Here is an 11,048-nt window from a genome sequence, read left to right as displayed (position 1 = left end):
CTCATGTCTAGTGAGTATTTTGCTGGAATTGGAAGACACCTCCTTAATTCATGTAGACTTAGGGGATTTCTTGGAAAGAACCAAGAACCCTTAGACTGGTTCATTAATCAAAAAGATAGTTAAGAGTGGTCTTGTGGAAGCTGTTGCATTCCTGCTCATCGCACTGTGCCTAGATTTAGTGTTGGCATGCATGAACAGATCTGACTCTAAAAACAGATGTATCAGAACCAATGATGGTGAAGAGCTGGCTAGAATTAATAGAGAAATAGTGATGGCAGCAATGGGTATTCCTCATAAGGATGAGTATGAGGACTGGACAATTGGGAATTTGTATGCCTATTTATTCGAAAAGAAGAGAAAGTACAGGAGTGTAATTGCTAGAAATTGGCTCTTGAAGATTCAGAAAGGAGGATCACGATTACCCAAGCCCCTGACCAGAGAGCACTTCATCCCAGAGGTGCAGGACATTATTATACTTTTGAATAGAGTAAAGGGGAATTCACATTCCTTCTACTAGGAGGATTGGATGTACTTTTTCATCCAAGTGGTTCTATCCAATGACAAATTTTTGGATTGGTGTCAAGTAATCGCAACGAGACTTCACAAAGGATTGAGCAATTTTGTGGGGATGGTAGGGTTTGGCTTGGATTACCTAATGAACCCTACATTGATGGAATGAGGGTTTATAATTTTTACCCTCTATTGCAACAATAGAGACATGTTGAGCAGATGACAAGTGGAATGGAGTCTTTGCAGGGAGACTTGCCTTTGAGCTTCAAGGTGATGCAAATAGGAGAATGTCGGTTGAAGCTATTGAATTTGTGAGTATATATGGAAGTTTCTTTAGCCAATTTCCTTGGTTTACTTCCATACGGGTAGGTGGCTTTGAAGGCCAACCATTCAAGTTACCCAGGTACACTTTTGATAGCTACGTGCTTATAGAAGTGAGCAAGCAGTTGGCTTACATAGACAAAAGATTAGGAGCAAAGGGCGAGTCTAGTGTGGTATTTCCTATTGAGCTCAGATATTACAGTTGCTAGTCTATATCAGATGCCTTGAACCTGGAATTGTTGTTCAAAAGAATGAACCTACAACCATATGTGGCAAGGCAAAAGTTTGACAGCAAGGGTTATGCAAGGGAGAACCTTAAGGTAGATAGTCATTTTTGTCATGAACCTCAGATATAGGATTATTGAGAGAACTGCAAGGATGAGTATGAAGTGAGAAAGAGACTGTGGTCTAGATTCACTTTGTAGTAGATAACTACCATGAGGCTCCCAATTAATATATCTAGCGTATCAGAAGATACAGAGAGGAATGTTTTGGATCCTGAGTTTGATACTGAGATTGAAGGAAAACTGATTCCATAAATTGACTGGAACCAAAAGGAAGATGACAGTATCCAAACAAGAACCTTCAATATTGTCAAGAGAATAGAGAGATGGTTGAGGAATCAGAAGTTCAAGGATAGACCCCACATGTCCTCACACGAATCAAGAATTGATTCACACATTGTGGTTCAATTTCCTATTTCTGCCACTAATGAAATTGTTGATGTTGCAGGTGTCTCAAAGTCTGTTGTAGAGAAAATTCAACCAAGAAGGCCAAAAAGGTCACCACCCAGTCTCACAGCTGCCCAAGTAACTTGGTCCAGAAGCAAAAAGAGGAGTAAGGCACCTATCCTGAAATAGTCATCGTAGACTTGGACCCAAGTGAAGAGCTTGAAAAAACAATGGATTCACAGGATCAAGATGAGCTCGAGATGCAAGGAATGGACACAAATAAATAAGTAGAAATTCAATAGGATCCCATGAATACCTTAGTAATTGTTACTTCACTAGATGCACAAACCACTCTGCCACCTAAGGAACCTGCAATTGCACCAAGATGACTGGAAGCCGCCATTGGGAAAAAGAGGAGTGTGGTGTCGGTCATGCAAGGGAGAACCTTAAGGTAGATAGTCATTTTTGTCATGAACCTCAGATAAAGGATTATTGAGAGAACTGCAAGGATGAGTATGAAGTGAGAAAGAGACTGTGGTCTAGACTCACTTTGCAGTAGATAACTACCATGAGGCTCCCAATTAATATATCTAGCATATCAGAAGATACAGAGATGAATGTTTTGGATCCTGAGTTTGATACTGAGTTTGAAGGAAAACTGATTCCATAAATTGACTGGAACTAAAAGGAAGATGACAGTATCCAAACAAGAACCTTCAATATTGTCAAGAGAATAGAGAGATGGTTGAGGAATCAGAAGTTCAAGGATAGACCCCACATGTCCTCACACGAATCAAGAATTGATTCACACATTGTGGTTCAATTTCTTATTTCTACCACTAATGAAATTGTTGATGTTGCAGGTGTCTCAAAGTCTGTTGTAGAGAGAATTCAACCAAGAGGGCCAAAAAGGTCACCACCCAGTCTCATAGCTGCCCAAGTAACTTGGTCCAGAAGCAAATAGAGGAGTAAGGCACCTGTCCTGAAATAGTCATCATAGACTTGGACCCTAGTGAAGAGCTTGAAAAAACAATGGATTCACAGGATCAAGGTGAGCTCGAGATGCAAGGAATGGACACAAATAAATAAGTGGAAATTCAATAGGATCCCATGAATACCTTAGTAATTGTTACTTCACTAGATGCACAAACCACTCTGCCACCTAAGGAACCTGCAATTCCACCAAGATGACTGGAAGCCGCCATTGGGAAAAAGAGGAGTGTGGTGTCGGTCATGCAAGGGAGAACCTTAAGGTAGATAGTCATTTTTGTCATGAACCTCAGCTAAAGGATTATTGAGAGAACTGCAAGGATGAGTATGAAGTGAGAAAGAGACTGTGGTCTAGATTCACTTTGCAGTAGATAACTACCATGAGGCTCCCAATTAATATATCTAGCATATCAGAAGATACAGAGAGGAATGTTTTGGATCCTGAGTTTGATACTGAGATTGAAGGAAAATTTATTCCATAAATTGACTGGAACCAAAAGGAAGATGACAGTATCCAAACAAGAACCTTCAATATTGTCAAGAGAATAGAGAGATGGTTGAGGAATCAGAAGTTCAAGGATAGACCCCACATGTCCTCACACGAATCAAGAATTGATTCACACATTGTGGTTCAATTTCCTATTTCTACCACTAATGAAATAGTTGATGTTGCAGGTGTCTCAAAGTCTGTTGTAGAGAAAATTCAACCAAGAAGGCCAAAAAGGTCACCACCCAGTCTCACAGCTGCCCAAGTAACTTGGTCCAGAAGCAAAAAGAGGAGTAAGGCACCTGTCCTGAAATAGTCATCGTAGACTTGGACCCAAGTGAAGAGCTTGAAAAAACAATGGATTCACAGGATCAAGGTGAGCTCGAGATGCAAGGAATGGACACAAATAAATAAGTGGAAATTCAATAGGATCCCATGAATACCTTAGTAATTGTTACTTTACTAGATGCACAAACCACTCTACCACCTAAGGAACTTGCAATTGCACCAAGATGACTTGAAGCCACCATTGGGAAAAAGAGGAGTGTGGTGTCGGTCATGCAAGGGAGAACCTTAAGGTAGATAGTCATTTTTGTCATGAACCTCAGATAAAGGATTATTGAGAGAACTGCAAGGATGAGTATGAAGTGAGAAAGAGACTGTGGTCTAGATTCACTTTACAGTAGATAACTACCATGAGGCTCCCAATTAATATATCTAGCGTATCAGAAGATACAGAGAGGAATGTTTTGGATCCTGAGTTTGATACTGAGATTGAAGGAAAACCGATTCCATAAATTGACTGGAACCAAAAGGAAGATGACAGTATCCAAACAAGAACCTTCAATATTGTCAAGAGAATAGAGAGATGGTTGAGGAATCAGAAGTTCAAGGATAGACCCCACATGTCCTCACACGAATCAAGAATTGATTCACACATTGTGGTTCAATTTCCTGTTTCTACCACTAATGAAATTGTTGATGTTGCAGGTGTCTCAAAGTCTGTTGTAGAGAAAATTCAACCAAGAAGGCCAAAAAGGTCACCACCCAGTCTCATAGCTGCCCAAGTAACTTGGTCCAGAAGCAAAAAGAGGAGTAAGGCACCTGTCCTGAAATAGTCATCGTAGACTTGGACCCCAGTGAAGAGCTTGAAAAAACAATGGATTCACAGGATCAAGGTGAACTCGAGATGCAAGGAATGGACACAAATAAATAAGTGGAAATTCAATAGGATCCCATGAAGACCTTAGTAATTGTTACTTCACTAGATGCACAAACCACTCTGCCACCTAAGGAACCTACAATTGCACCAAGATGACTGGAAGCCGCCATTGGGAAAAAGAGGAGTGTGGTGTTAGTCATGCAAGGGAGAACCTTAAGGTAGATAGTTATTTTTGTCATGAACCTCAGATAGAGGATTATTGAGAGAACTGCAAGGATGAGTATGAAGTGAGAAAGAGACTGTGGTCTAGATTCACTTTGCAGTAGATAACTACCATGAGGCTCCCAATTAATATATCTAGCATATCAGAAGATACAGAGAGGAATGTTTTGGATCCTGAGTTTGATACTGAGATTGAAGGAAAACCGATTCCATAAATTGACTAGAACCAAAAGGAAGATGATAGTATCCAAACAAGAACCTTCAATATTGTCAAGAGAATAGAGAGATGGTTGAGGAATCAGAAGTTCAAGGATAGACCCCACATGTCCTCACACGAATCAAGAATTGATTCACACATTGTGGTTCAATTTCCTATTTCTACCACTAATGAAATTGTTGATGTTGCAGGTGTCTCAAAGTCTGTTGTAGAGAAAATTCAACCAAGAAGGCCAAAAAGGTCACCACCTAGTCTCACAGCTACCCAAGTAACTCGGTCTAGAAGCAAAAAGAGGAGTAAGGCACCTGTCCTGAAATAGTCATCGTAGACTTGGACCCTAGTGAAGAGCTTGAAAAAAAAATGGATTCACAGGATCAAGGTGAGCTCGAGATGCAAGGAATGGAAACAAATAAATAAGTGGAAATTCAATAGGATCCCATGAATACCTTAGTAATTATTACTTCACTAGATGCACAAACCACTCTACCACCTAAGGAGCCTGCAATTGCACCAAGATGACTAGAAGCCACCATTGGGAAAAAGAGGAGTGTGGTGTCGGTCACAATTCTGATAGAGGACATGGTTAGTAGATTCTTGGGAAAGACATCAAAGCCCAAAAAGCTCATAGCATAGGCAATGCTTGATGTGGATGAGACAACAGGTTACTAGATAGCCGAGGTTGCTAAACCCATTCCTAGAAGAGATGCAGACAAGGCTATAGAGGAGGATTTCATTGTGGAGAAGATAGATTTGGGGGTTGCTTCAAGAGATGTAGATGTTAAGAATCTGGAATCCTCCACAAAGAGGATAATTTTAAGGACTTGAAAAGATGAAAAGGATAAGAGAGAACTAAAGCGAGTTGTCACATAGATGGCTCAGTACTTAAATGCTATCCATGACCAAGACCCCCAACCATTATCATAGATACCAGTGTATTTTGATCCTAAATCACCAGCAAACCAGAAGATGCTAGATCAAGTTCAAAGGAACAAGGTAGTGACGGAGATGTTTAATAAATGGTTGGGCCTGAAAATACAACAAGGGTCAGATTATATTTGTAACCTAGTTAAAGTTTATAAGGATGTTGAAACTATGAGTAAAGAACTTGAACTAGAAACATCCACCTGGGAAAAAGAAAGGATTAAGTGGTTAGTAGTTCTCATGCAAATGAATGATGTTTAGAAGTATGGAGTGATGAAATTCTTGGCTAAGCAACTGGTGGAGAGCCTGGATGAAAATGTGCTATACGTGTCAAAGAAAAACATGGAATGGCACAATTCTATCATCAAGTAGGGCCACCCACCATGCTTCTCAAAGGACTGACTGACTTGATTGACACGATGCAGAAGGACCTCAAGTGTATTTATATTCAACTCATGAAGGAGGGGGCCAAGGTAATTGAAGAAGCTACAGACATGACTAAGGTCTTTCAAGAAAGGATCTAGTTCATTCAGACAACAAAATCCTTGACCACTGATGACTTTTCAAAAGTGGCAAGGATTGAATCAATGCTCTTTGCCTGTTCGGGCCATTTAGAGGTTCACAAGGAAAAAGTTACACAGGTAAATATGGACAAAGAAGTGTGGAAGCAAAGGATCCTGCACATAGGTCTTCCCTATTTCCAAGTCATCTTAAACTTCTTGGCAACACACCTTGAATGGTGGGGTTCTACGGCAAAGCAGGACAAGCCCGTAGCCTCCTTCGCCATGGTGGAAGCCTAGTTGATATGAAAATGAAATGTCAACCTTTAAGTGGCTATTAGTTTAGTTTTATTTTATGTTGCTTTAAACTATTTTTTTCACCTAGGTGAAAGTAAATGTTATTTGATCATGTAAAAGCTATGGCCTGGTGGCTATTTAAGCTAAAGAGCTTGTCTTTGTAAGGGTTCTGAAAACTATGATTTTGAGAGCAGTAGATAAAATTTTGATATGAATTATTTGGATGATACAATGACTGGTTATTAATGAAATGGTGTGTTATCTTTGAATCTGTGCATTCTTAGATTTGCAATCTTTCAAAGTTGATTATGGGCACAATATAATTTGATGATCAGTTACCTCTGTAAACCTTTTCAATTCATGTTTATTATTGGTTGCTGGACGACTCACATTATATTGATCTGCTTGATCCCCCTTGCTTCATGAAGCATGAGAGAGTATTGATCGAGCCATTAGTCTTTGCCGAGTCCTTATTTTGCTTTGAATTTATACAGCAAGAATGTTATGAATCAGAGTCTGTGAACTCTCCTTTGAATATTCTTTTAAGAAATTTCCTATGTGTGCAGTTTTGAAGGCATTTATTTGTGTTCATGGATAAATGTTGAAGCCTTTTGATGCTTTCTAGTTATAAGTGTTAGCATATCAACTGTATAATAAATTCATTGTAAATCATATGAGGAGCTGCCCTCTAATGCAGAGGTTGAATTTTCATTAATTCTTTCAACTGTTGGTATATTTATTTCTTTCTAAAGGGTAAAACGGAGTCATATTTTGCTTTAAGAAGATAATAGTTAAAATTTCAAGGAGACAAATCTATTAACCAATAGGTCTAAAGCAAGCACCTAGAGCATGGTATTCTAGGCTGGATAAATACTTGATTCAGCAAGGTTTTAAAAAGGGAAATGCTGATAGCAACCTTTATGTCAAGGTTGATGGAGATCACATGCTCAAAGTTGTGGTGTATGCAGATGACATCATATTTTAAGGCAACAAGGACATTTTATGCAAAGAATTTGTTGATCAGATGCACTCACAGTTTGAGATGTCCATGCTTGGAGAGTTATCATATTTTCTTGGTTTGCAAATATCACAATAGAATAAGGGTATATTCATTTCTCAAACCAAGCATGCTCTGGACATGTTGAATAAATTTCAGATGGAAGACAACAAAGCGGTTAGTACTCCCATGGTGACAGGATGCAAGTTGAGCAAAGATTATGAGTCACCTAGTGTTGATTAAACTATGTATAGATCCATGATTGGTAGTTTGTTGTACCTAATAGCTTCAAGGCTAGATATTGTGCAAGTAGTGTGCATGGTAGCAAGATTTTAAGTTGCTCCAAAGAAATCACATGTAAGTATTGCTAGAAGAATCTTCAAATATTTGTAGGGAACACTTAGTTATGGCTTGTGGTATCCAAAGAAAGGAGATTTCACTTTGCAAGCATATATTGATGGTGATTGGGCAGGTTGCATAGATGACAGGAAGCGCACTAGTGGTGGAGCATTCTTTCTTGGTTACAAGTTGGTTTCATGGAACAACAAGAAGCAAGTTTTATCTCCCTATCCACAACTGAACCAGAGTATATAGTTGCTGCCACATGTTGTTCTCAAGTCCTATGAATGAAACAAACCTTAAAGGACATTTAGGTAGAGATTTTGGATCCTATTCCCATCATGTGTGACAATTCAAGTGCAATCAACATATCCAAGAACCCTATTATGTACTCAAGGATAAAACATATAGAAATAAAGTATCATTTTCTTAGGGAGAAGGTTGCATAGAAAGAGGTAAAAGTTGAATATGTTCCCACTAGTGAGCAAGTTGTAGACATTTTCACCAAGCCATTACCTAAAGATAGCTATGAATATTTGAGATAGAAATTAGGCATTGTTCCACCTTCTTTCAGCACTTAAACCATCACTAATACATTTGGACTATATTTTCGATTGAGGTTTCTGATGGAGAAGGTATATTGTGGCCAAATTTGATTTTTTTTTTTAAAAATGCCCGCATTCGTCATAATTCCGATGGAAATTACCCATTTGGTTTCGACGAAGAAGGCATTAGCAATGAGAATTTTCTTTTTTCAAAAAAGTGCTCAAGTTCATCATAATTCCGACAACAACGGCCATTACAAAATAAAAAAAGAGGCGGGGAATTCATTTGTGAATTGCAATCGCGCGTAGGCGTCCGTGGCGACTTCAACCCCGAAGAACATCAAACCCACGTTGAAGGCAATCCCACGTAGGAGGTAGATTCAAATTTCCCTAGTTTTTAATTTCATGTTGCAAAAAATATACATGTGGTGGTTAATTGTCCTAGTTTAATCTCGTAAAACCATAGAACTGTGATTGAGGAGTGAGTGTTCAATTTTGTATCAGCAATCCCTTCCTCCTATATACGCGTGTGTTGATTGTTCACATGAGATCACATCTCTTTGCGGCATCATATCAAACAATTCATGAGCCTTGTCCATGTTTCCACATTTTGCATTCATGTCAAGTGGGGCATTTGCAAGTACAACACCTAACAAAATTCCTCTATTCGTTATGCTTTGATGGATGCCCATACCCTATTCCAAAGCTCCCATTTTTGCACAGGCAGGGAGGATGCTGGCAAAGGTTATGGAATTTGGCTTTATGCCTTCCAATTTCATTTGCTTTAAAGTGTCTAAAGCCTTTTTGACAAATCCATTTTGTGCATATCCAGCAATCATTGCACTCCACAAGACAACATTTCTTTCAGGCATTCTATCAAATAGTTCACATACCTTGTCTATGCTTCCACATTTTGCATACATGTCTACCAAGGCAGTTACAACTACAACATCTAACAAAATTTCTCTATCCTTTATGCTTTGATGAATGTCCATACCCTGTTCCAAATCTCTGATTTTGGCACAGGCGGGGATGATAGTAGCAATGGTCATGGAATTTGGCTTTACACCTACCAATTTCATTTGCTTGAAAGTTTCTAAAGCCTTCTCAACAAATCCATTTTGTGCAGTTGCAACTACATCTGACAAAATTCCTCTATCTTTTATGCTTTGATGGATGTCCATACCCTGTTCCAAAGCTCCCATTTTGGCATAGGCTGGGAGTAGGCTGGCAAACTTAACTAAAGAAATTCAATGATCAGCTCTAAAGACATCAAACCACTACTAACAAAACCGAGAGTCTAAAATATGATAGGGAATAGTGTGAGCTGTCTTGAAATAAAATATTTTATTTTCAATTTCAACTAAAACATAATTCCTCAGCCATTTAATGTTATTAATAAGTGTTTAATTTATGAAAGAGATAAATGGTTGGCCACAAGTACATGAGTTACTAAATGCACACAAATAAGTGAATTTGATATTCAAAACTATCTACAATGAATTCAATTCTTGTCCATTAGTCATTTATGTTTGCAATAAGCATCTTTCTTTGTTTTTCTTAATCTTTATTCATAGTTATGTGCTTATTTCACATTGTATAATTAGGATATCAATTGCTATGGCTGAACACTAGCATGATGTTTGTGTTGTGGTATAGATGCATGGAAAAATAATTATGGGATTGTTATATTATAGAGATCATAAATCTAGATATCGCATATTAGTTGTAGCTCTTCTTGGATTGAGTCTAAAGTTGACATACAGTCATAAAGCCATTATTAGCAGATCTATCCATTTCTAGTAAGGACAATTGAGAAAGTCATTTTGATATTGAGAGTTTCTTATCTATTTACCTATTGATCATTATTAAGCCATAATATTTAGGTCTATTTATCTCTCTTGCAAAACCTCTGTAAGTGTCCTATATTGTCCCTACTACTCACTCTTCAATTCAGAAAAATGGAGTTCTAAAGATTTGTTGCACAAGATGGTGTTGAACGTATCAACAAGGCTAGCATGGAAGGCATGTTCAAGCTTCCACTTGTACAACTTACAACAAATGATTTGTTGATAGAATAAATTCTTGAAATAGGGATACAATCGAAAGACAAGTAAGTACATACAAACCTCCTCAGTTGAAAGTAAAATCTGTGTATAAAAAGAGTACATTGAATCCCAATCCATAAACACAATAGAGATATCGATGGAGACTTAATTGGATGTAGCATGTCGCACCAAAGTTGTTAGAGTATGCTAAGCTAGTACATAATGTTTCGTAAAGCCACATTAGTATTTTACCCAAATCATTATCTACCAAAACTAATTATAGTAATCCTTTTAAGGATTAATTTCATGGTGCTAGATCTTCATTTAGTTCCACTTCTTGTTGGAGATAAGAACAGTTATTTCTTGAGGTAGATGAATATCCCATCAACAAAGGACAAGACCCTTTCTAGAATATAACAAATTCTACTCTAACAAAAGATCATGGGGGTTTCACTAGAGATATTGAATAAGAGATAGACTTCTACTGCTACATTAAAAGCATTGGCATGTTCTTCATTTATTGATGTAAACTCTCTATGACACCACCACAACCAAAAAAGGTATAAAAAGTTGTTTGCAATGCATGGATTTTTAGGATTGTCCTTTGAGAAAATAGAATTAAAGTATGGAAGCAGGATCTACCAGCTCCTAAGGGAAAGACCATGTCAGACAATAATTTCTATTTTCTTTCCTATGAAGAAAGACCATGTTAGACAATATCAACGAACAACAAAATAAGGAGACAATTGCTAGATTGTGATCTAACTTGAAAAGAAAAGGTGATGGCAAATGTTATTGTCCATGCAAAATTTGTAAGGGGT

The sequence above is a fragment of the Cryptomeria japonica genome, chromosome 5, assembly GCF_030272615.1.
Source record: "Cryptomeria japonica chromosome 5, Sugi_1.0, whole genome shotgun sequence".
Lineage (NCBI taxonomy): Eukaryota > Viridiplantae > Streptophyta > Pinopsida > Cupressales > Cupressaceae > Cryptomeria > Cryptomeria japonica.
Note: the sequence above shows the minus strand (reverse complement) of the source record.